Genomic DNA, 26,662 nt, shown 5'->3' with positions numbered 1-26,662 from the left:
TATTTGTTAATGTGTATATCACCTTGCTGACAAAGATCCATATAGTCATATCTATGGTTTTTCCAGTAGTCCTGTATGGATGTGAGAGTTGGATCATAAAGGCTGTGCACTGAAGAGTTGATGCTTTTGAATTGTGGTGCTAGAGAAAATTCCCGAGAGTCCCTTGCACAGCAAGGAGATCAAACCAGTCAATCCTAAAGGAAATCAACACTGAATATTCATTGGAAGAACTGATGCTGAAGCTGAAACTCCAATACTTTGGCCACTTGATACCAAAAGCCAACTCACTGAAAAAGACTCTCTTGCTGGGAAAGATTGAGGGCAAGAGGAGAAGTGGACAACAGAGTATGAGATGTTTGGGTGGCATCATCAACTCAGTGGACCTGAGTCTGACCAAACTCCGGGAGATACTGAAGGACAGGGAAACCTGGCATGCTGCAGTTATGGGGTCAACAACAAATAGTTGACAATAGCTAAGTCAATGGATTCTATAGATGAAATGGTCCAAACTGATGTCTCCCCAATTAGTAAAAACAAACAAACAAAAACCACATCCATTTATTTTATTTAGTTCATGCAAAACAGCTTTGCTTGAGTGAAGAAGGAACATATTTGAGGCACCACCCTAGCTCTGAGTCCTCCTGCATGGCCCAGAAGGTGGCTTAAGTCATGGAGAGGCATTTTCACAAGCAAAGCCCTAGGCAAGAGCCAGGTTCACCTAAGGAAAGACCATTTTTGCCAAGACTGGACCTGGAAAGGGTGTGGCTCCACCAGGTAAGTTGAGCTTCAGGACAGCCTCTAGGCCCAGCATGCAGCTGGGCCAGCAGCTCCCCGGGCTGGGCAAACTGGTCAGGGGAGGTTACGGAAGGCCTGAAGAAACACGCAGGAAGACGGATGCCACACATCATCAGGGTGGAGACCCCTAAGGGACTCAGGAAACCAGGGCAGGACCTGGGTGGGGTCAAAGCCGCAGGTGATGATCTGTGGGCCTGCAGCTATTAATACTGTTTCATACTGAGGAAGCATTAGAGTGCCAAGCACAGTTTTCTAAGCACTTGAAATGCATTAACAAACTTGGCGGTTCTCAAACTTGAGCATATAGCTGTTAAGACAGATTGCTGAGCTCACTTTCAGGGTTTCTGATTCGGCAGCTCTCTTTCTCTCTTTTTTCTTCCTAAAGCCTCTCCTTTATCCATATCCTGTTTTGGGTCCCTCCCTCTCTGCAATCGCTTCCCTGTCCATGCCAGCTCTGAGTTATTTCTCCTCTGAGCCCTTCTATCTCCGAGCATATTGGTTAAGGGAACATCCCAGATCTGGGTTTGAATCCTGGATCTACCATTTTATCAACTCCTTGGCTGTGCCTGTGCGTGCTCAGTCAAGTCTGACTCTTTGCAACCCTATGGACTGTAACCCACCAGGTTCCTCTGTCCATGGAATTTTCCAGGCAAGAATACTGGAGTGACTTGCCATTTCCTTCTCTGGGGGATCTTCCTGACCCAGGGATCAAACCTGAGCCTCTTGCATCTCCTGCATTGGCAGGCAGATTCTTTACCAGCTGAGCCACTGGAGAAGCCCTTGAGAACAAGTTATTTTATGGCTTCACTTCCAAAATATAAACTCAAAGATAAAATTATTAGGAATTTCAAGACAGCAACTGGTGAGCATTAAACCCCAGGCAAGAGGCCCTTCTGAGCAAGGGGCCTTGAGCAATTGTATGGGTCAAACACCCCTGAAACTGACCCTGGTTGCAAAGGAGAGAACTTACCACAGCTCAGAGCCAGTGAAGACAGTCTGGGTGTGAGTGGGAGGATCAGGGAGTAGGTTCTGATAGAGATTTGGGCTCCCACTAGATTGGAAAGACTTGTCAACAATCTAATTATCATAGGAGAGAAATGCTCTGAATATTTAATTTTAGCATTCAGCCCAGGTAGGTAGGATAAAGGAACAAAATCTGAAAGTTGGCCCTGTGAGTTGTGCTACCACTCTGAGCTTAGGTACGCATGATTTAGCAAAATATACTCGGTAAGCTCATCCAATTTTAGTCTTCTGGGAAACTATTTTTCTCTTTCCTTTTTTAGTTTCATTAGTAAAAATTTCTTTAGCGAACTGCCCATCTTGATTTGGCTGAGCAAAGAGAACAAGGAATTTTTCCACATTGAGCTGGATAGACAGGGCTTCAGTGCCTCTCTGGAGGCCAAGTGCATGGGGAGGCTGGGACTGACTCAGCCTAGAAGAGGGGACCAGCATGACTGGACAGGTGGTGTGGCACCCCAGAGACTGGGGACATATTCCACTGTGGGTGTTGCTCCTGCTGACCTGATGACCATCACAGAAGGACAATGATTTGCAGCCTTCTCAAGCAGGCTACACGTGGGAGAGTATTTTCCCTCCCAGTCATTCTGAGTCTATGCACACACTCATTGATGATCCTGAAGGGCAGTGTGGTAGAGCAGAAAGAATGTGGACTGTCAAAGGAGTCAGACCTAGACCAGAATCACGGCTTTGCTGCTTTTCAATTTCTCCCTCCTTTCTTTCCATCCTTCCTCTCTTTTTTGCTTCTTCCCTTTGCTTGCTTTCCCTCTCCTTCCTCCCCTCATTCCATCAATTCATTCACCAAACATTGATTGAGTTGTTATGCTGGTCTGTGCCAAGTGCTGAGGATACAGTGGTGACCAAGGCAGACACACAATCCCTTCTCTGATGGGACCTGTAGTGGAGAGGCTGTTGAACAGTTATTATAAGGGATGTGTATGTGTGTAATGACAGGCCACCAACCCAGTGTGGTGTGAGGATTTAGCAATGGGGTTTGACCAGGGCAAGGATCATGGGCAAGGTACTCAATGCTTCATTGTCTTCTGCTCTGCTGCTGCTGCTGCTAAGTCGCTTCAGTCGTGTCCAACTCTGTGCGACCCCATAGACGGCAGCCCACCAGGCTCCCCCGTCCCTGGGATTCTCCAGGCAAGAACACTGGAGTGGGTTGCCATTTCCTCCTCCGATGCATGAAAGTGAAAAGTGAAAGTGAAGTTGCTCAGTCGTGTCCAACTCCTAGCGACCCCATGGACTGCAGCCTACCAGGCTCCTCCATCCATGGGATTTTCCAGGCAAGAGTACTGGAGTGGGGTGCCATTGCCTTCTCCGTCCTCTGCTCTAAATAGTGATAATTAATGGGTGTAAAGTGTCCAGCACTGGGCTTGGTCCACAAAGACACTATGACAACTCAAGCCAGCTTTGGGATTCTTCTTGGAGAACTGTTACCACAGGGAGTTTCAAGCCCTGTTCATGGTCATTTCTTAGGTCATTGTCCTAGTTATCTTTTCACCCTGGTGCTGCCTCTCTGGGTCCAGGGTTCCCCAGAAGGCAGAGACAGCAGTTACCCTCTTTCAATCTATAGAGCATCTATAACAACGCCCAGTATGTAGTAATGGCTCAGTAAATGTTTCTGGATGAAAAGGAGCTGAAAAATGAAAATGAATCCCAGAGAAAAGACACCAGGCAATCCACAGAATGAGAACATTTTACAGAAAGAAATTAGAACCCATACAGCTGTTCTGATACTATCTTTATGACCTCTAGGGAGAATAAAAACCAACACATATCACACACTTTCTCTTATCGTTTCCTCTGCTATCAGGCATGGAGCATTAATAAAAGAAAGAATATTTAGTTGGGATTTTACTCCAAGGGATCCTTCTTAATTAAGTGGTGAGGCATTAATTAAAAATCTAATTAATCATCATAAGCTGTCACTGCCGTGCTTGACAGTCAGGTGCAGGCTTTCTTACAGACATGAAGTTATAGTAGCTCTGAGTTGTATGTAAAAGAAATAGTCACTAACCTTCCAAATGATGGAGAGTCACCGAGCAGGCCATCCTTCTGTGGGCCTCTTACAGGCTAATATACAGAGATGGACTTACCATGGAGACAGTGAGGCTTGATCTTTGGGCCCCTCACTTTCATAGATCTTATCCAGGTCATGTATGGGACCTCAGTGTATGTTTCGTTATATATTAACACACACACACACACATATATATACATACATACATAGATTTGGGGGGTGGGGCAAAATTTGCAATGGTAAGATATTTTTATACTCTCTTTCTTAAAGAGGGTGCCTTTAAGCTTCAAGTCAATAAATTTAGATTTCTGCTACTAATAACATGTCTCCTAGAAAAGGTCTAGGGGGTAAGATGAAGCCCAGGTGGAATGACGTTAATAATGAAGATGGTGTTGATGATGATAATGTAGGTGTGACTGTACAGAGAGGAACTGGAAAGAAGGGCTGTGCAGAGCCCAGAGAACTTGTGGAAAATTGTTTTGGATCAAAATGAACAGCAAAGGCCTCATGAAAGTATCTAAAGGTCAACTGACCAAGGTTAGAAGGTATAACTTAACCTGATCTAAACCCAGGGTTCATGGAGGGGCTCCTAGGGCTACATGGGCACCTTGAGTGTGAGAGTCATTCAGTCATGTCGGACTTTTTACAACCCCATGGCGTATACAGTCCATGGAATTCTCCAGGCCAGAATACTGAGTGGGTAGCCATTCCCTTCTCCAGGGGATCTTCCCAACCCAGGGATCGAACCTAGGTCTCCCTCATTGCAGGTAGATTCTTTACCAGCTGACCCACCAGGGAAGCCCCCCAACTGTGTGCAAATTATCTCTATATGTGCATTTTTTCCTAGTAACAGCAATTCTATTCACAAAGATGGGAAAGTCTGAAATGGACATAATTGACAATGGATTTTGTAAGATTATACTATTCTACAGAATAGTACATATAATGGTTGGAGGAAATAAAATTTATAATAAAAATAGTGTGTTGAATAATCTTGGTTCTGTCTTCTCTGTATCATGTTTGAGTCCATGTTCTAAGGCAGGTGCAGGAAGACAGGCTGGATGGAGGCTACCTCCAGCTTGGTGGGTAAGGGGTTGAGATGGGGAGCTGCAGTCCTAGAACCAACCTAGGGGTCAGCCTCCCAGGCTACCTCCATAGGAGGGTCAAAAGGCTCATGGCCCACCAGAGAGGAGGCCAGAGAAGGGTGGGGGGACAAAGAGAAAGCTATCTCCCAGGGGTCTTGTGGTATGAGCTGATTGAGGGTTCTAAGATTTGGGATGCTGACCAAGTCTTCTTTATGTCATGATCTCTTCCCATGCATAAAGGTTAGATCCAAGAGTTCAAATAGTAAACTGAGAGAAAGATTAAAAAAAAAATAATTCTTGATAACAAGATGGTACCTACCACTTAGAGATTCATCTTAACTAGAGGTTGAAACTAGAATCTGGGGTCCAATGAGGAAAGAACTCAGGAAGGGTCCTTATAAGCCTGATCAGGAACAGGAGTAGGCTTGATCTTAGACACAGAGGATGAAATTAGGAACAAGCTAGGAGAAGACTCTTGAGAGTCCCTTGGACTGCAAGGAGTCCAAACCAGTCAATCCTAAAGGAAACCAACCCTGAGCATTCATTGGAAGGACTGATGCTGAAGCTGAAGCTCCAATACTTTGGCCACCTGATGTGAAGAACTGACTCATTGGAAAAGACCCTGTTGCTGGGAATGATTGAAGGCAGAAGGAGAAGAGGGCAGCAGAGGAGGAGATGGTTGGATGGCATCACCAGTTCAATGGACACGAATTTGGGCAAACTCCAGGAAATGGTGAGGGACAGGGAGGCCTGACGTGCTACAGTCCATGGGGTTGCAAAGAGTCAGACACAACTGAGCAAATGAACTGAACGACAACAATCAGGAGCTATGGCAAAGCCAAAATCACAAGATAAAACCCAAACTGAGAAACCGGCTAGGAAGAGGACTCCTTGGACTCCAAGGCAAGAGCCAGAGAGTTCGTGGTTTATGGGGTCAGGGAGTGGCACTGGATCAGAGCCAAGTGTGTAGCCAGAAACCAGGTGCCTATCTGTAGTTCCCACCTACACACCCACTCGAGCCAGGTGCAGCTGCGTCCCTGCCAGCACCTGCAAGGCTGAGGCTGGCTAAGCCCAGGGTCTGGTCCCACCCCAGCTGGAAGGATGTGAGGGACTTCCTGCCTAGGGCCAACATTTGGCTCTCAACCAATTTCTCCTGGCTATTCTTCCCTTGTCTCTGCCTGCCCAGTCCTGTCAGCTCTCTGACCCTTCATTGCCCCCGACGCCTGGTCCTAGAATTCTCCCAACTCAAGCCAACCCAAGCCCCAATGTTTTGTCCCAGCTTTTTTGGTTCCAGCCTCTTGCACTCTTTCTGGGATCCTTCAATCCCATCCTTGCACCTACAGCAGGAAATAAGGCTAGTCTCCAATGCTTTCACTCAGGATAAGGGGTGGGGATACCTGAGGAGAAAGAGAATAAGGTAAAGGCTGTGGCTCAGGTAATGTTGGTAAGAGAAACTGTCCCTTTATCCCCCAAGAGTGTCATTAACATGTTAATTCAAAGTCCGAGAAGCCAAAGGGGTGGAGGAAAACTATCAGGTGGATGCATTTTGTCACTCTTGGCCCCCAGGGAAAGAATAAGGGACAGTCAAATTCTTTATAATGTTCTGAGAGCACCTATCACAAAAGTCATTCACTCAGGATCTATGTTATGTGTCTCTGAGGAAAGAGTTACTGCTTATAGAAGCAGAGTCTATCCTCTTTCTCCAGCACGGGGACTATGTGCTCAATCTGGGCAAGGGTTAACCATTGCAGGAGATTATATCGAGCTTGGGTTTAACTTTTAAACAAGATGCTAGGGGGCATGTCTTAACTTCATGCTGCATTGTAAATTTAGAGTTTGGGTGTGGAAGCTCTGCTCCCTGCTTTATAATCTACACAGGTGTGCAGAGGACTTCAAAGCCAGTTCTAGAAGGAAGCTGTTGAGAATTACCTTTGGGGGAAAAAAAGAAAGAAATCTCACAGAGCAGATGACAAGAGAAGTGAACTAAACCCTCCTGTAGTAATTGCCTTTGCATTAATTTACAAATTTCAAAATCTTTTGTGCTTTTGCTCAAGAATGGGGACTTCCCCATTCCAAAGAATGATTTCAGATTTGATAACTTCTATTCTTTTCTGAAAGTGATTCAAATTGAAAGTTTGCCCAGGGAAATTTTGCCAATGAGGACACATACTCTCAGTCCAGCCTAGTACATGCTACCTTCTCAGACGTTGTTTCTTGCCATTACACTAACCATCAGCTATAATATTACAGTGGAGAACATATGTAATATGTGGTCACTTAGCCTTTGCTGCTCTCCTTTAAAATCAATTAAATTAATGAGTCAGTCAGTCAGTTCAGTCACTCAGTCATGTCCGACTCTTTGTGACCCTATGAATCGCAGCACACCAGGCCTCCCTGTCCATCACCAATGGAATCACAGCACACCAGGCCTCCCTGTCCATCACCAACTCCCGGAGTTCACTCAGACTCATGTCCATGATCCAGCATCAGAGTCTTTTGCAATGAGTCAACTCTTCACATGAGGTGGATGGATGGACACATGAGGTGGATGGATGGACATGAGTCCAGCCATCTTCCCCTCTGTCGTCCCCTTCTCCTCCTGCCCCCAATCCCTCCCAGCATCAGAGTCTTTTCCAATGAGTCAACTCTTCACATGAGGTGGCCAAAGTACTGGAGTTTCAGCTTATCATCATTCCTTCTAAAGAAATCCCAGGACTGATCTCCTTTAGAATGGACTGGTTGGATCTCCTTGCAGTCCAAGGGACTCTCAAGAGTCTTCTTCAACACCACAGTTCAAAAGCATCAATTCTTCGGCACTCAGCTTTCTTCACAGTCCAACTCTCACATCCATACATGATCATGGAAAAACCATAGCCTTGACTAGACAGACCTTTGTTGGCAAAGTAATGTCTCTGCTTTTCAATATGCTATCTAGACTGGTCATAACTTTCCTTCCAAGGAGTAAGTGTCTTTTAATTTCATGGCTGCAGTCACCATCTGCAGTGATTTTGGAGCCCAGAAAAATAAAGTCTGACACTGTTTCCACTGTTTCCCCATCTATTTCCCATGAAGTGATGGGACCAGATGCCATGATCTTCGTCTTCTGAATGTTGAGCTTTAAGCCAACTTTTTCACTCTCCTCTTTCACTTTCATCAAGAGGCTTTTTAGTTCCTCTTCACTTTTTGCCATAAGGGTGGTGTCATCTGCATATCTGAGGTTATTGATATTTCTCCTGGAAATCTTGATTCCAGCTTGTGCTTCTTCCAGCCCAGCGTTTCTCATGATGTACTCTGCATATAAGTTAAATAAGCAGGGTGACAATATACAGCCTTGACGTACTCCTTTTCCTATTTGGAACCAGTCTGTTGTTCCATGTCCAGTTCTAACTGTTGCTTCCTGACCTGCATACAGGTTTCTCAAGAGGCAGGTCAGGTGGTCTGGTACTCCCATCTCTTTCAGAATTGTCCACAGTTTATTGTGATCCACACAGTCAAAGGCTTTGGTATAGTCAATAAAGCAGAAATACATGTTTTTCTGGAACTCTCTTGCTTTTTCCATTATCCAGCAGATGTTGGCAATTTGATCTCTGGTTCCTCTGCCTTTTCTAAAACCAGCTTGAACATCAGGAAGTTCACGGTTCACATATTGCTGAAGCCTGGCTTGGAGAATTTTGAGCATTACTTTACTAGCATGTGAGATGAGTGCAACTGTGCGGTAGTTTGAGCATTCTTTGGCATTGCCTTTCTTTGGGATTGGAATGAAAACTGACCTTTTCCAGACCTGTGGCCACTGCTGAGTTTTCCAAATTTGCTGGCATATTGAGTGCAGCACTTTCACAGCATCATCTTTCAGAATCTGAAATAGCTCAACTGGAATTCCATCACCTCCACTAGCTTTGTTCATAGTGATGCTTTCTAAGGCCCACTTGACTTCACATTCCAGGATGTCTGTCTCTAGGTGAGTGATCACACCATCGTCATTATCTTGGTTGTGAAGATCTTTTTTGTAGAGTTCTTCTGTGTATTCTTGCCATCTCTTCTTAATATCTTTTGCTTCTGTTAGGTCCATACCATTTCTTTCCTTTATCGAGCCCATCTTTGCATGAAATGTTCCCTTGGTATCTAATTTTCTTGACGAGATCTCTAGTTTTTCCCATTCTGTTGTTTTCGTCTATTTCTTTGCATTGGTTGCTGAGGAAGGCTTTCTTATCTCTTCTTGCTATTCTTTGGAACTCTGCATTCAGATGCTTATATCTTTCCTTTTCTCCTTTGCTTTTCACTTCTCTTCTTTTCACAGCTATTTGTAAAGCCTCTTCAGGCAGCCATTTTGCTTTTTTGCATTTCTTTTCCATGGGGATGGTCTTGAAAAGGCAAAATGATAGGATACTGAAAGAGGAACTCCCCAGGTCAGTAGGGGCCCAATATGCCACTGGAGATCAGTGGAGAAATAACTCCAGGAAGAATGAAGGGATGGAGCCAAAGCAAAAACAATACCCAGTTGTGGATGTGACTGGTGATAGAAGCAAGGTCCGATGCTGTAAAGAGCAATATTGCATAGGAATCTGGAATGTCAGGTCCATGAATCAAGGCAAATTGGAAGTGGTCAAACAGGAGATGGCTAGAGTCAACGTTGACATTCTAGGAATCAGTGAACTAAAATGGACTGGAATGGGTGAATTTAACTCAGATGACCATTATATCTACTACTGTGGGCAGGAATCCCTTAGAAGAAATGGAGTAGCCATCATGGTCAACAAGAGTCCAAAATGCAGTACTTGGAAGCAATCTCAAAAACGACAGAATGATCTCTGTTCATTTCCAAGGAAAACCATTCAGTATCACAGTAGTCCAAGTCTATGCCCCAGCCAGTAATGCTGAAGAAGCTGAAGTTGAACAGTTCTATAAAGACCTACAAGACCTTTTAGAACTAACATCCAAAACAGATGTCCTTTTCATTATAGGGGACTGGAATGCAAAAGTAGGAAGTCAAGAAACACCTGGAGTAACAGGCAAATTTGGCCTTGGAATACGGAATGAAGCAGAGCAAAGATTAATAGAGTTTTGCCAAGAAAACGCACTGGTCATAGCAAACACCCTCTTCCAACAACACAAGAGAAGACTCTACACACGGACATCACGAGATGGTCAACACCAAAATTAGATTGATTATATTCTTTGCAGCCAAAGATGGAGAAGCTCTATACAGTCAGCAAAAACAAGACCAGGAGCTGACTGTGGCTCAGACCATGAACTCCTTATTGCCAAATTCAGACTTAAATAGAAGAAAGTAGGGAAAACCACTAGACCATTCAGGTATGACCTAAATCAAATCCCTTATGATTATACAGTGGAAGTGAGAAATAGATTTAAGGGACTAGATCTGATAGACAGAGTGCCTGATGAACTGTGGACTGAGGTTCGTGACATTGTACAGGAGACAGGGATCAAGACCATCCCCATGGAAAAGAAATTGATGACTAGAGCATCCTTTTTTAAAAAATGAGATGATTTTGCTGAATTCACTACTGTTCAATAGGGTATGTACACTTGGAGGTGTATTTTTCAGTAATAATGTTAAGGCTTGATTGCAGTTATCGTATAAAAAGAATTCCTCCTTCTAAATGTCAATACTTGAGTCCTACTAAAAGCTAAGGGGGAATTTATGCATTCAGCCTAAAGCATATTTTACTTCTTGGTATTTTTGATGATTTGTGGCCAATGAATCATGAAAATGAAATCTTAAAACCTCAAGAAACCACCAGAAACCAAGCTAGGCAATTAGCATATTTCACAGTAATTATTCCCATCCCACTCCAAAATGAAAATGTTTTGTTTTCCCCAATTTGTCTGCTTTTTTCAATTATTGACACTTGGGGGATTTTCACATGAAATTGCCCATTCTACCAAGGGCAGGATCTCTGACACTGGAGTTTGGAAAATTCTGTTTCATTCAGTTAATCTCTTTCTTCCTCCGAGAACAGGAAAGATAGTCATTTTTCTCATTTCATAGAGGTTTCTTACCTTTTTTTTCTTGGAAAGATGCCTTCTACTAGATTGTTTCATAACTGTAACATATAGGACTTAAAAAAACATTTAACCTCTAACAACTTTCCAGTGGAAGCCTCCACCAACTTTAGTCATTCACTTTCTAGGCAAAGACTATTCAATGCATATAGCTATTTGTTGTCATTACGTTCTAGCTCACCCCATAGCTGGGCTACCAACACCCTATTTAATATTTTCCACCACTTATTCTTAGAAATTTTTACTTATTCTTGCTAATTATTCCTAATTTCTTTTAATTGGAGGGCCTTTTAATTTTTCAGTTTCTTATGGCAGACTCTTAGTTTTCTTTCTGTATCAATTCTCCCCTTCTTTCTGGTAATAGCACCTACTTCCGTTAGAGCAAAATACAGTGTTCCATCCTCTTTTCCTTCCTCCAAAGAAGAATTACGTTTCCCAATCTCCCTTGCAGCTAGTTGCAACCATGTGACTAAGTTCTCACTAATGGATAGAGCAGATGTGTTGAGCATGCATTGTATTTGCTTCCGTATAAGAACACTTGTTCACCTGCCACTTCTTCTTCAACATAGGCTGGGACCTGGATGTGGCACTGATGAGCCAACTGTAACCATACATAAAGACAACATCCTAGCTGACAGGAAGACCTTGAAAGTAAAAGAAACCTTAGTGCTTGAATAAGCTACACACCTCTCCTGGACCACCTGCCTGTGGTTTTACCTGCCTAGACTCTTACACGAGAGAAAAATAGATTTCTCTTATTTGAATGTGCGTATCTCGAAGTCTCTGTTACAGTACCATAGCTGTTACCCTAACCCTGACTAATATATTTTTTAAACAAAAGAGAAGGTGCTCCCACTGTGCTCTGTGCTACTCAGATCTTACTTGGAGTGTAAGTGAATCACATTATAAGAGCATAAATACAAAGCCTAGGTTTTTCAGATAAAATCAACAGGAATGGTGAGGGAGTCATAGAAGAAGAAACTGGAAGAGAAGTCTCAGAGTACAAGTGCTATTTTTAGTCATCCAAAGGGCTAGCATGCAGAATGATTCCCCTCATTCTGTGTGGTTTTAGTGGGTAGAAGGAGGACTCAAGGTGAAAACAGATTTTGCTTGAGACAAAGAGCATTCCTGGCTGTCAGCTCTGCATAGAAATGAAAAGGGCTACCCTGGAAGCATTGAGCTCCCTGCCTGTGGAGACATCTTAACGGAGCATGGCCAGCCATTTGGCTGGATTTCATAATGACTGTGTGTCATTATGACGTAATGACGTCAGTCATCTCAAATTCTCAGAATAACACTAAAAATTATACATATTTTACCTCCATAGGTTAGAAAGGGAGTCTAAGTCTCAGGCAGGTTAAAACTTACCAAAGGTCACAGGGCTAGTTAGTAGCACAGCGCATTTTCTTTCCACCAATCACTGTTAAAGTTGACTTACAAAATGGCTTAAAAGATTTTTTTCCAAACCTGACATTCTATAAGTTCTCTGGAAAACTGTCTTTCCAGAATTTGTGCTTAAATTCTGAGGACTCAGAGCCAGACATCTCCTAAAGGTCAATGTGCCTAATCTCCTATGTTTTAACCCAGTTGACAACTTACTTCAAGTCTTCCTTTTTTAGGCAGAGATTGCCAGTCAGTCACCAACCTTTTTTTCCCTTCTTTTTTGGCACACAACGAAAAGGCATTTTTCAGTTTCCCTTGCAGTGGAATGTGAGCAAAAATGAGGTGGGCCACTCCCAGAGCTGGCCCGCAAAAACCTCTCATATACTTTTTTCTGCTGCTGCTAGATATGGGCACGTGGAGTGACCTTGAAAGCTGAATGCTGAAGTTGGAGAACTTCTGCCTCAGTGTTAAACAGAGCCTCCTGGCAAGCTGAAGCTGCTTTGGACTGTGTGATGAGGGAGGCATAAGCTTACTGTGTTTGGGCCATCTTGGTCTCTAGAGTCTATCGGTAATAGCAGTTAGCCTATGTCTGTACTACAGGCTTCCCTGATAGCTCAGTTGGTAAAGAATCCGCCTGCAATGCAGGAGATCCTGGTTCAATTACTGGTTCAGGAAGATCCCCTGGAGAAGGGATAGGCTACCCACTCCAGTATTCCTGGGCTTCCCTGGTGGCTCAGGTAATAAAGAATCAACCTGCAATGCGGGAGACCTGGGTTCAATCCCAAGGTTGGGAAGATCCCCTGGAGAAGGGAAAGGCTACCCACTCCATGGAGAATTCCATGGACTGTATAGCATAGTCCATGGGGTCACAAAGAGTCAGACATGCCTGAGCAACTTTCTCCTCTGTAATACTCTTCATTTTCAGCCACTAAATTTCAAGAATTGTTAACTCGGTCATAGGACTATGCCCAAGGTCATGGTGTTTATCAGCAACTCTACTAGGCTAATCCTTTTGACACTGCAGATATTCCACACTTTCTGACTTAAAAAAAAAAAGTAGAACTTTCATATAGACTGAGTCACTTCAGTCATGTCCAAATCTTTGCAACCTCATGTACTGTAGCCTGCCAGGCTCTGCTGTCCAGGGTATTATCCCAGCAAGAACACTGGAGTGGATTGCCATTTCCTTCTCCATAAGATCTTCCTGACCCAGGGATTGAACCTGCATCCCGTACTCTTGGCAGGCAGATTCTTTTACCGCTTGGACCACCTGGGAAGCCCGAAGTTTAATACGCTGCTGCTGCTGCTGCTGCTAAGTCGATTCGGTCGTGTCCGACTCTGTGCGACCCCATGGACTACAGCCTACCAGGCTCCTCCGCCCATGGGATTTTCCAGGCAAGAGTACTGGAGTGGGGTGCCATCGCCTTCTCCAAAACTTTAATATAGTTCAACCTAAAATAAGAGTAGGTAATCTGATGCCTTCCACTTCTCACTCTTTTGATCCCCCACACAGCCCAGCTCAGCTGATAAAGAGGGATCACCTTCTTTATAGAACAGTGCCAGGGACGCTTCAAATACAGACTACCCTTGATAAAGGTTTGCCGCATGTTTGCTAAATGGAGTCCTATGGTCCAGTCCACTAGTTTATGCTACTAGATTCTTTCCTTTTCCTTTCTTTCTCTCCCTTCCTTCCTTCACAATCAATTTGAAAACCAATTTGACAGTTTCTTAGAAAGTTAAATATACACCTACTCAATGATTCAGCCATCTTATTGCTGCATATACAACAGAAATAAAAGCATATATCCATACAGAGACTGGTACAAACATGTTTCTGGTACCTCTGTGTATAATAGTCAAATAGATAAGAGAACTCAAAGGTTCATCAATAGGTGAATGGATAAACAAATTGCAGTATGCTCATACAATGGCAAATTTCTCAGTCATAAAAAGAAATGCATTAGTGATACACACATCATGGGTGAATTTCAATACAATTGAGTTAATGAAGCCAGACAAAAAGAATGTACATACAGAATGATTCTATTTGCATAAAATTCCAGAAAGTGCGAACGAATCTGTAGTGATTGAAAGCAGATCTTTCTATCTGACAGAGGTCAGAGAGGGGTGGGAGTGAGAGATTACAACGTTGCACCAAAAAACCCTTGGGGGTGATTAATACATTCAGCATCTCAATTGTGGTGATGAGTTCATAAGTATATATACTTTAAATATAGGCAGTCAATTGTATGTCAATTATACCTTAGTGAAGTTAAAAAAATTTAACTAGAGCTGGATACGGCAAAAATTGGATATTGAGTGATGAAATTTTGGAAACACAGCCGAAGATTATTATTTGTTGCTTTTTTTTTTGCCCATCCTTCCTATCTTATTCTTTTGTTCAGGCCCTTCCTTCTCTTCTCTCCAGGGAACAGTTTGTGTAAGATCACCATGTATAAGATGTCTATGGCATCAATATAATAAAGGACTTTCTGACATTTTCTGTTCTCAAAATATGCAAGGGAATGAGCTATTTCATAAAATAGGGAAACATCTATCTCTGGGATTCCCCAGCATAGACTAAATGAATACTTGACAGGGACATAGCAGCATCAGACGTGATGCTGGGCCAAACAGTGGCTTCAATCTGGTTTTTTTTTTTTTTAAATATATATAAGTCATAAAACTTTTCCTACAAATGAATAAAATCTTAGGTGGAAGACAAATATTAGAGAAGATGAAGAAGCATTTCTTAAAAACAAATTTGAGTTCTCAGAGCCCTGCCTGCTTGGCCCCATCTTTTACCTACTGTTGTAGCATCTTCTTGAGTGGATGACTCTTGTTTGTTCCATCTCTTAAATCCTATGAACATTTAGTTTCAGTGAGAGTAATTGAGGGCCATGAATGAAAAGTTTTTAGCCAAACTACCCTAATTAGAGCAAAGGGTTGAAGTGAGGGTCTGACCACATCTTAGTCATCTGAGAAAGTGTTGCCACTTATAATAGAGGAGGTTACATTCTTTTCAAATGAATTGTAACACTGATAATTTTTTTTTTTCCCAGAGGGAGTGTCATATAGCTACTATTTATCCAGATGTAACAGTCCTTTTTCCTCTTTGCTTTCTGAGAAAAAAACAGTGGTTCAAATAATGGTTTAGGTTAATAACAGTTTGGTCATTTTTGCTACTCTTTATTTAGACCATGCAATTTTTTCCCCCTTTAACTCTGAACATGCCAATTGTGTTTGAACACATTTGAGCCAATAAGAGAAAGAAAGCTCTTTTTTCATACTCATAAGAATGATAAAAAGTAATCATAGTATTCACTGGTTTACAGTGCTCAGTTTCTCAGTCGTGTCCGACTTTTTGCCACCCCATGGACTGTAGCTCACCAGGCTCCTCTGTCTGTGGAATTTTTCAGGCAAGAATACTGGAGACAGTTGCCATTCCTACTCCAGGGTCGAACCTGTATCTCTTGCGTGTTCTGCATTGGCAGGTGGATTCTTTACCGCTGTGCCACCCGAGAAGCACTTACTAAGTGCCAAGCACTGCACAATAGTTAATTTTTATGTGTCACCTTGGCTACGTACCTAGATATTTGGTTATACATGATTCTGGATGTTTCTGTGAGTTTGTTTTCATTTTGTTTTTAACATTTCAGTTATCAATATTTCCTTGAAACAGTCTACTCCTCATACAGCTAAGTCAAAGTCTATTAGTTTAGGAAATTGGATTCTCCCAAACAATTATACATTGATTACAAACTTAATATTAATCTTTTCCAAGTATATCCATTTAAATGTTTTATACACCTTAAAAAGCAGAAACATAATAATATTGTTATAATGATTATAAGAACACCATGGACACAAATTTATTTCTATACTATCTATGTCATCATTCTGTCCCCATTTCTGCTCTTTTTTTCTAATACTTATTGTGGTTCTTTTTAAAAAATGGATATATAGTCAATGTATGACATTATGTTAGTATCAAAATATGCTACGTAATGATTTGACATTTGCATACATTGTGAAATGATCATCACAATGTATCTAGTAACCATCTGTCCCCATATAAAGCAATGCAATATTATCAACCATATTTCTTATGTTATATATTATATCCCTACGACTCATTTATCATGTAAATAAAAGTTTGTACCTCTAAATTTCCTTAACCTATTTTGCCAGTCTCCCACACCCCTTCCTTCTGGTAACCACTCACTTATTCTTTGTATCTGTGAATGAGTTTTCATTTTGTGTTGTTTGTTTATTTATTTGTTTTGTATTTTAGATTCCACAGGTAAGTATTATCATGTAGTATTTGTCTTTCTCTGTTGGACTTATTTCACTTAGTGTAATACCCTCTAGATCCAACCATGTTGTCACAAATAACATAATTTCATTTATTATGGCTAAGTGATATTCCACTGTACCTATATATGTATATATACACACACACATCTATGTACATATGCCATACACCACCGTTATGAAGGCTCACATACACCACATATTCTTCCATTCATCTATCAATGGACACTAAGGTTGTTTTCATATTTAGGCTATTGCAAATAATGCTGCAGTGAACATGGGAATTCATATATCTTTTCAAATTACTGTTTTCATTTTCTTCAAGTAAATATTAAGAAGTGAAATTGCTCAATCATATGACAGTCTTATTTTTAATTTTTTGAGGAATCTCCATACTGTTTTCCACAGTGGCTGCACTACTTCACATTCCTGTCAACAATACGTAAGGATTCCCTTTATTCCACATCCTCACCAACATTTGTATTTTTATTGTCTTTTTGATGATCAGATTAGATCAGATCAGATCAGTCGCTCAGTCGTGTCTGACGCTTCTCGACCCCATGAATCACAGCACGCCAGGCCTCCCTGTCCATCACCAACTCCCAGAATTCTCTCAGACTCACATCCGTCGAGTCAGTGATGCCATCCAGCCATCTCATCCTCTGTCGTCCCCTTCTCCTCCTGTCCCCAATCCCTCCCAGCATCAGAGTCTTTTCCAATGAGTCAACTCTTCGCATGAGGTGGCCAAAGTACTGGAGTTTCAACTTTAGCATCAGTCCTTCCAAAGAACACCCAGGGCTGCTCTCCTTTAGAATGGACTGGTTGGATCTCCTCGCAGTCCAAGGGACTCTCAAGAGTCTTCTCCAACACCACAGTTCAAAAGCATCAATTCTTCGGCGCTCAGCCTTCTTCATAGTCCAACTCTCACATCCATACATGACCACAGGAAAAACCACAACCTTAACTAGACGAACCTTTGTTGGCAAAGTAATGTCTCTGCTTTTGAATATGCTATCTAATACGCTTTTGAATATGCTAGCCTTCTTCACAGTCCAACTCTCACATCCATACATGACCACAGGAAAAACCACAGCCTTGACTAGACGAAACTTTGTTGGCAAAGTAATGTCTCTGCTTTTGAATATGCTTTTTGATGATAGCCATTCTGATAGCTGTTAGATGGTGTCACACTGTGGTTTTAATTTACATTTCACTAATGGTTAGTGACGTTGAGTATCTTTTCATGTATCTGTTGGCCATCTGTATGTCTTCTTTGAAAGATGTCTATTCATAGTCATGTCCTCTGCCAATTTTTTAATCAGGTTTTTTTGTGTGTGTGGGGGGGGAGATGCTGAATTGTATAAGTTCTTTGCGTATCTTAGATATCAACCCCTTGTGAAATATACCATTTGCAAATATCTTCTCCTATTCAGTAGGATACCTTTTTGTTTCATAGTTTCTTTCACTGTGCAAAAGCTTTTTAGTTTGATGAAGTCACATTTGTTTATTTTTACTTTTGTTTTTCTTGACTGAGGAAACAGATCCAAAAATATACTGCTAAAACTAATGTCAAAGAGTGCACCGCCTACATTTTCTTCTAGGAATTCTGTGGTTTCAAGTCTTATGTTAAAGCTTTTAATCCATTTTGAGTTTTGCTTGTTTGTATATGGTGTGAGAAAGTAGTCCCATTTGATTCTTCTGCCTCTAACTGTTGAGTGTTCCCAATACCATATATTAAAGAGGTTGTCTTTTCCACATTGTATATTCTTACCATCTTTGTTGCAAGTTAATTGACCATATAAGTGTGGGTTTATTTCTGGCTCCCTATTCTATCTCTTTGATCTATGTATATGTTTTTGTGCCAGTAAGATACTGTTTTGATTACTGTAGCTTTGATGAATAGTGTGAAATCAGAGTGTGATACCGCTAGCTTTGTTCTTCTTCTTCATTTTTTCTTTTTTAAATTGGAGGATAATTGCTTTACAATGTTATGATAGTCCCTGCCACACATCAACATCAATCTGTCATAATTAAATATATATTCCTTCCCTCTTATGCCTGCCCCCCTCTCCATTTCACCCCTCTGGGTCATCAGAATGCTAGGCTGGGCTCCCTGTGTTATGCAGCAGTTCCCACTAGTTACCTATTTTACATATGATAATGTAGTATGACAATGCTATTTCCTCAACTTGTCTTACCCTCTCCTTCCCTTGTTGTGCCCAGCAGACCATTCTCTATATCTTTGTTTCCATTTCTTCTCGGTAAATAGGTTCATCAGTGGGCCTTCCTTGGTGGCTTAGATGGTAAAGAATCTGACAGCAATGCAGGAGATTTGGGTTTGATCCATGGGTTAGAAAGATCCCCTGGAGAAGGCAATGGCTACCCAGTCCAGTATTCTTGCTGGAGAATTCCATGGACAGAGGAGCCTGGAGGGCTATAGTCCATGGGGTCACAAAGAGTCGGATATGACTGAGAGACTAACACTTTCAGTACTTTTTTAGATTCCACATATATGTAATAATATGTGATATTTGTTTTTCTCTTTCTGACTAACTTCACTCTGTATAATAGGATAAAGAAGTTGTGCTACACATATACAATGGAATATTGCTCAGCTATAAAAAGGAATGAATTTGGGTCAATTGTAGTGAGGTGGGTGAATCTAGCTATGTTCTTCTTTCTCAAAATGTCTTTGACTATTTGGGGTCCTTTTGTGTTTTCATACAAATTTAGAATTATTCTTTCTATTTCTATGAAAATGCCATTGATATTTTGTTAGGGATTGCATTGAATCTGTAGATTGCCTTGGGTAGTATGGTCATTTTAACAATATTAATTCTTTTAATATATAAATATGAATTTGTTTGTATTTTCAATTTATTTCACCAAAGTCTTACAGTTTTTTTTGAATATAAGTCTTTCATTTCTTCTGGTTAGATTTATTCCTAGGTATTTTATTCTTTGTGATGCAATTGGAAATAGAATTTTCTTAATTTCTCTTTCTGATAGTTTCATGTGGGAAGGCTGGTACCAGACTTTGTGGATCCATCTGGGGTTCTCAGAGGCCTGTTGTGAAGACTGATGTCATGAGAGCAGAATAGCAACCATATTGGCAACTCTCACTTCCTTTTGCTGGTAACTGGTCCAGAATATACATAATCCATTGTAGAGAACAAATGCATTTTCCAACTCCAAGGACTAAATTTTACAAAACTAAAGCATAGACTTCTGTTTTTGTATCATTTGAAATCACTTAATTAATATATAAACCCAAATTACTAAAGAATAAAGTGTGTGTAAAGAGGATACTTTTATATTCTGGAGGAAAAAGAAACCTGGAGAGAGGAGAAATTCAGAGTTTGAGCAATTGTTCCCACTCCCCATCTTGTGCGTGTGTGTGTTTTTTAAACAACATTTTAGATAAAGTGCAGACTTCTACAGTTGAACTTAAACAAAAAGTTAAGGCAACAGGAAATCAATGGGAATCACATCTTAATGATGTGATCCAAGAATAATCTGAGAATCCATGAGGGACTCATTCTGTATTGGATTTCTGAGAGTCGGCAGAAAGGACCCGAGCTTGTAACCCAGTGACTGATGCCTGCCATCGCCAGCAGGTCCATGCCTTTCCTCCCTTGGAGGCTGAGACAAATTTTGCCTCATTCAACAAGCTCTCAATCACTTTCATGAAGTCAAGACTTCAAATGGGGCATGATTATAACTCTAATAGCTTTTCCAGGTAGAACTGATTCAAATGATGTGGGATCTTGGCAGAAGCTTAATTACTTCAGGGTAATGATGTGAATCTCAGTGAGGGGCCAGTTTGGGCATTGCTGGCTATTATATGCAATAATTAACACGACTAAGTGTGCTGCTTTAGAAATTCTTTAACCCGCCTCTTTGTACTAATATTTGGAGCTGGTCTTCTGAAACTATTGTTGAGCAATGTTTCCTTCCCTTCATTTCCCTTTGTAGGGCAGGATACTTTCCTGAGAATACAAGTATCTCTATGCACTGATAAAAAAAGATTTTTTGAAAATATTTTTTCAGAGATAAATCAGAGGAAGGACTTCTTTGTTCTCTTCATCATCTTTCTCTTGTCTCCTTTCCATGTTTATTTGTTTTTGCTGCCTTTTCCATTTCTGTGTGATTCTATGCCTCTTCAAAGATGAATTTAAGTTTTTGAGCACTGATGCAAAGACTTTAGCCAATGATAATAACAACTTATGTCTAGGCTGATGACCTACTGTGCCAAGAATTGCTGTAAGTGCTTTACTTGTCTTATTTTATCTCATCAAAATAACTATATGATTTTCATCTTGCAGATAAAAATATAAAAGTCTACATGGATTAGGCATCTTGCCCATAATAGTAGAGCTAGTAAGTAACAGCACAGGAGTTGAATCTAGGTGGTCAGTGACCCCACAGTGGGAGCTTTTCCATACTAACTTCTACTGAATCTGGTGGTTGTGAAAAGCACTTATCTTTCTCAAAATAAGTCATTCCTGAAAATGGATATCCTGCAACTTGCACGTGTTGGGGTTTATTATGTGCCAGGTCTACCTGAAGGCTCAGGGAACAAGATCTGCCTCCAGCCCTCAAGGAGTCATGTACTTCTGGAAGCAATTATAGGAGTGGGAGGTAACTGTATGGTGGGAAATCCCTGAAAATATCTTTTAAAATGATGTTAATGTGGTCAGTAATAGGGATTTGATATGTGTCTGAAAATCCAGGCAATTCCAGCTACTAGATTGCTTCCTGCAAAAGTATGAAGATGAGCCATGGTATATTACATAGATGATAGCTTCACTTTTATCTCCCATGTATATCCTGTGGTCAGATGAAAAACTTGTGAGTTCTAGAATCCATGGACCTGGCTTGACATTTTTGCTGGGTTCTTTACTTGCTGTGTGACCTTAAACAATTTACTCAGACTCTCTGAACTTCTGTGTCCTCACCTATAGAAACAGTTGATAACAGATTTTACCTTCTCTGCTTTTATTTTTAGACAGCTAACTTTTTCTATTCTGTTTTAAAAATTGTTTTTGGCTGGGCTCAGTCTTTATTGCTGCATGTAACCTTTCTCTAGTTGTGGCAAGCAGGGGCTCCTCTTTAGATGTGGTGCACAGGATTTCTCATAGTGGTGGCTTCTCGTCGTGGAGCACAGGCTCTGGAGCAGGCTCAGTGGTTGTGGCTCATGGGCTCAGTTGCTCCTAGGCATGTAGGATCTTCCAGGACCAGGGATCTAACCTGCATCCAGTGCACTGGCGGGCACACTCCTAACCACTGGAGCCCCAGGGAAGTCCTAGCAAACTTTTTCTTAGAGAGAAAGAGTAAATGTTTTAGGTTTTGCTAGCCGTGCAGTCTCCACCACAGCTACTTAGCTCCACCAGTGTAGTACAAAGCTTGCCATACACAAAATGTAAATGATGGATGTGGCTCTGTTTCTGTAATGCTTTATAAGAACTGCTGCTGCTGCTAAGTCACTTCAGTCGTGTCTGACTCTGTGCGACCCCATAGACGGCAGCCAACCAGGCTCCACCGTCCCTGGGATTCTCCAGGCAAGAACACGGGAGTGGGTTGCCATTTCCTTCTCCAATGCATGAAAGTGAAAAGTGAAAGTCAAGTCGCTCAGTCATGTCCGACTCTTCGCGATCCCATGGACTGCAGCCTACCAGGCTCTTCCGCCCATGGGATTTTCCAGGCAAGAGTACTGGAGTGCTAAATTTGGCTCACAGGTTATAGCTTGCCAATCCTGGGATCACAGCACTAAATGAGATGTTGAAAGGATAAAAAAAACAAAAAACAAAAAAAACCCAACACATAAGAGTTTTTGGTATACCCCACTCCAGCACTCTTGCCTGGAAAATCCCATGGGCGGAAAAGCCTGGTAGGCTGCAGTCCATGGGATCGAGAAGAGTTGGACACGACTGAGCAACTTCCTTTTCACTTTCCTGCATTGGAGAGGGAAATGGCAACCCACTCCGGTGTTCTTTCCTGGAGAATCCCAGGGGCAGTGGAGCCTGGTGGGCTGCCATCTATGGGGTCGCACAGAGTCAGACACGACTGAAGCGACTTAGCAGCAGCAGCAGCAGCAGGCACTTAATAACTGTTCATTTTCCTTCCTTCTTGCAATTTATTCCAATAGATCACAAAGCTTTAAGCAATCATTGGATCTTTCTCTTGAGGAGCTCATAGGCCACTTAGAGCAATGAGACACAAGTCACTCAGTCGTATCCCACTCTTTGCGACCCTGTGGATTATAGCCTACCAGGCTCCTCTGTCCATGGGATTCTTCAGGCAAGAATACTGGAGTGGGTTGCCATTTCCTTCTCCAGGGGATCTTCCCAACTCAGGGATCGAACCCAGGTCTCCCACATTGCAGGCAGACGCTTTAACCTCTGAGCCACCAGGGAAGCTCTATAGATATATATACAGCAATACAATTTTGCAGGTGCCAGTTGTGAGGGCAACAGAATAGCCATCAAGTTATAGGAATTGCCTGGTACAGCTACCATAAGAGAAATGGTTACTGTTAAGCAAGGAAAGAAGAAAGAACTTCCAGGTAGGAAGGGGAATGCTCTAAATATTTTCAGAGGAAGCTGAGTGGAACTGTTTGTCTGGGGAAGACAGGTGCATATGAGAAGAGTAAGTGGAAGCCAAGTTTAAGTAGGGAGATGGGGGGGCTGAATGTTGGGTTCAGGAGTTTGCATCTTAATTCCATAGATGTCAATCAATGGTAGTTGAGGAGAACATAGAAGGCACTCAACAGATATTTGTTGAGTAAATGAATCCATTGGAAGTGAATTTACATGATGGTTGGGCAGAAAATGGCAAACAAAAGATCAGAGGATAAGGATTCAGACCAAGGTGATGACAATGAGAATTGGCCAGAAAGGATGTATGGAAAAGACACTAAGAAGGAAGAACTGACATGACCTGATGACTGAACTGCAAGCAAGAGAGAGGACTAGATAGTGGTGATGTCAAGTAAAGTCAGGTGGCCAGGAGAACTAAGTTACCATGATAGAATAAAGGATAGCAGGGAGGCTGCTTTTTGGAGGAAAAGTCACAAATTAGTCTTCAGTACTTGAATTTAGCATCCCTGAGGAACATCCATGTGGAAATGTTTTGTACAATACGATGGGCTCAAGAAAGAAATTGAATCAGGAAGCAGAGATTTAGACATCAGCCTCATAAAGTGATGGCTTGTGAGAATGGATGGACTCTTGACTCTGGATGAGATCTAAAGATCAAAATAGGTCTCTGGTGTAGGGACCAAGTCAGAGACAAGGGCTTTCTTCAGAAATTTAAAGTCATCCCTCTAGTTCATTGTGAATTTTACTGCAATAAAAGCACAGAGAGATTGCAAAGTCTCACAGCGCTTTTTAAAACCTAAAAACAAAGATCAGGAAAAGAATTAGATAAACCCTGAGATTCTTATGTCCAGAAACTACTCCCATGCAATCCTGAGGAAAAGACACTTAGTGCGCTTCTGAACTCTTAAAAGTTCTGATACGTAAGACTAGAATAATTTCTTTGTGTTCATCTAATAGAAGACATGAAATTTTGTCACCAATAATGATGATAAAACAACTCTAAGAATCTCAACATTTCTCCAAGTGCGCTTAATCCAATCATTACTTAGCAAAGCTACTTTCAGATAGAGTTCTGGATAGGTTGCTCTGTTAAAAGAATACAATTTTATGTTGAATCTTCAACAGTTCTCGGGAGATCTCATGTCTATTTCTCTTGTCTTGCAACTTATGCTATGAGGAGGGGATTCCCTTTGACTAGAAAGAGTCGTGATCCAAGGAGCAAGAGAAAAGGATCCTTCTAGAATAGAGTTGCATTATATTTTCTCCAATAAAATCATAAAGTGTCACCTAGAGACCTTGCATCCAACTTTGTTAGGATATCAACTTTTTATTAAATCAGTAAGTTGTGGAGAAACATGTCACCATCGGAAACGGTTTTTGAAGCTGTTTATTTTCCTCTTTCTATTTACCTGCTTCTTGAAGCCAATGAACTACATCGTATTTATGTCATTGCTGGGTCAAAGCACATATTTCAATGAAGGAATCACAGAATTTTAAAATCTAGCTCCCAGAGCTTGCCAAGTTTAAACTTCTAATTTTTCAAAGAGTGAAAACTCAGACCCAGAGGGACTGAATGCCTAAAGATGACTCAGTCAGGAAGCTGTGGAGCCAGGTCTGGAACCAGGAGTCCTGGCTCCCAGCCTGTTATTTTAAGTGCATCTTTCCATAGATTCACTATGGGCTTGGGTGATTCTCATTCGATTGTGGGAGTTTATAAAAAAAAACATTTAAGCCACAGCCACTTTAAAGATGGAGGATTTATAATGGGAATGTATCCACTAGGCCCACGTTTTAACAACACCTTCTTTCGAAGGGTTGGGACAGTGTCTGAAAGCTCTGTTTAGAGACCTGGTTACTTCAGAGGGAAAAGCAGAAATCTTAAGAAGTCATGCATAATCCATTTGCCTGGGAACACGAAGGGGACCTGAGAGCCAGCCCTGAAACCTTCGTATTTAAAGCAGTTGTCCGCAGACATAATGCCCTTAGCTTGATCAAAGGGCCGGGCCACACAATCCCAGGAACAGGAAGGCTGACAAGGGGGGAGGGTCCCTTTGTCCTGGAGGACTGAAGGCCTGGAATCCGGATGCCTAAGCAGGCAGGGCTGTGGGCCCATGCAGGGAGGGGCTGAGGCCCAACCTGTCCCCCAGATTCCTCCCCCTGCCCTCTGCAGACACCAAGAAGTCCCGCGGTCTCAGAGCCCTGCCCTCTCTCCGTCTCCTCTCACTCTTCTTCAGCTGTCAGTGAAAAGAATTCCCCCAGCCCAAAGGCTTTGCTTGAACGATTGCCCTTTCCTTCTGCAATCAGAAAAGGTAAGCGCCCCAGTTTAACTCTTTCTTAGGTCTTTCTCCCAGCACGTGGTTTCCTAACCAAATATTTCACGTATCGTTCGGGTCACATTCTTGACCTTGTTGTTTCAGGTGCCTGATAATTCTGGGCTAATAACAGCCCAGCCCGCACACTGGCGGCCACTCTCCCTTTCCTCCCGGGTCCCTGGACAGCTTTCCTGGGCCCATTTTTGTGCTGGCTTCTTCCTGGAGAATTGCTCTCCCCCTGCAGCCTCTCTTTATAAACGTGCCTGCACTGAAGGCTTACACCTCAGATTCCTGCCCCTGGTGCCTTTGGCCTGTTCATTATTTAATTTTTCTTTCAGACCCCTGTCTGTCTGGTAATGTCTGCATGCTGTGATTGTTTTCATTTTTCCAAGTCTCCAAACACCCATCGTGGACAGCCTTGAGGAGAAGCTTTTAAGGTGTAACACTTCCCCTGCGCCTGCGCAGATGGACACACAGAAGCGCATTAGGAAGATGCGCTTCAGACCCACCCACATTCTTCGAAGCACAGAATTTCAGTGATGAAAGGGCTTTAGGCACTGCCCTTTGACCTTATCAGCAACACCACCTTCATACCCGCTCTCCTGTTTTGCAAGTTGTTGGAAAGGGCCTTTATTTTTCTCCAGTTACTCAAACATATACACAGAAAGTAACTTCTGGTTACTTAGTGAGGGCCCCAAACCTGGTGGTTTGGGGTCCTTGTAAGAAGAGGGACTTGGGACACAGGCATGTGCAGAGGAAAACCATGAGAAGACACGGAGAAGAGAAGATGGACGTCTGCAAGCCAAGGTGGGAGACTTCAGATGAAACCAACCCTGCAGACACCTTAATCTCAGATTTCTGGCCTCCTGGTCTGTGAGAAAATAAATTTCCTTTGTTTAAGCCACCCAGACTGTGGTACTTTGTTATAGCAGCCCTAGAAAGCGAACACAAGCTTTAATATTCAAATGGTGTTAGTTCTATATGGACAATGAAATTAATCAAAGAGCACTTTCTGGGCAGGAAGTGGTTCTTCTGTCCCCGTATGGGTTTTTAGGTATGGAATTCTCGTTTGAGGACAAGCAGTAGATATTCAGCATGTGTTTATTG

At 42.0% G+C, this 26,662-nt stretch overlaps 1 long non-coding RNA gene across 1 annotated transcript; it reads left to right on the top strand.

Moving 5' to 3' along the window:
- Positions 1-22,673: 22,673 nt before the first annotated feature.
- LOC112447066 (uncharacterized) lies at positions 22,674-26,459 on the top strand. The gene is made up of 2 exons (XR_003035129.2): positions 22,674-25,552; positions 25,894-26,459. It is a non-coding gene; the product is annotated as an uncharacterized lncRNA (long non-coding RNA).
- The last annotated feature ends 203 nt before the right edge of the window (positions 26,460-26,662 follow it).

Source organism: Bos taurus, chromosome 6, assembly GCF_002263795.3.
Source record: "Bos taurus isolate L1 Dominette 01449 registration number 42190680 breed Hereford chromosome 6, ARS-UCD2.0, whole genome shotgun sequence".
Lineage (NCBI taxonomy): Eukaryota > Metazoa > Chordata > Mammalia > Artiodactyla > Bovidae > Bos > Bos taurus.
This window is presented reverse-complemented; position numbering and strand designations above follow the sequence as displayed.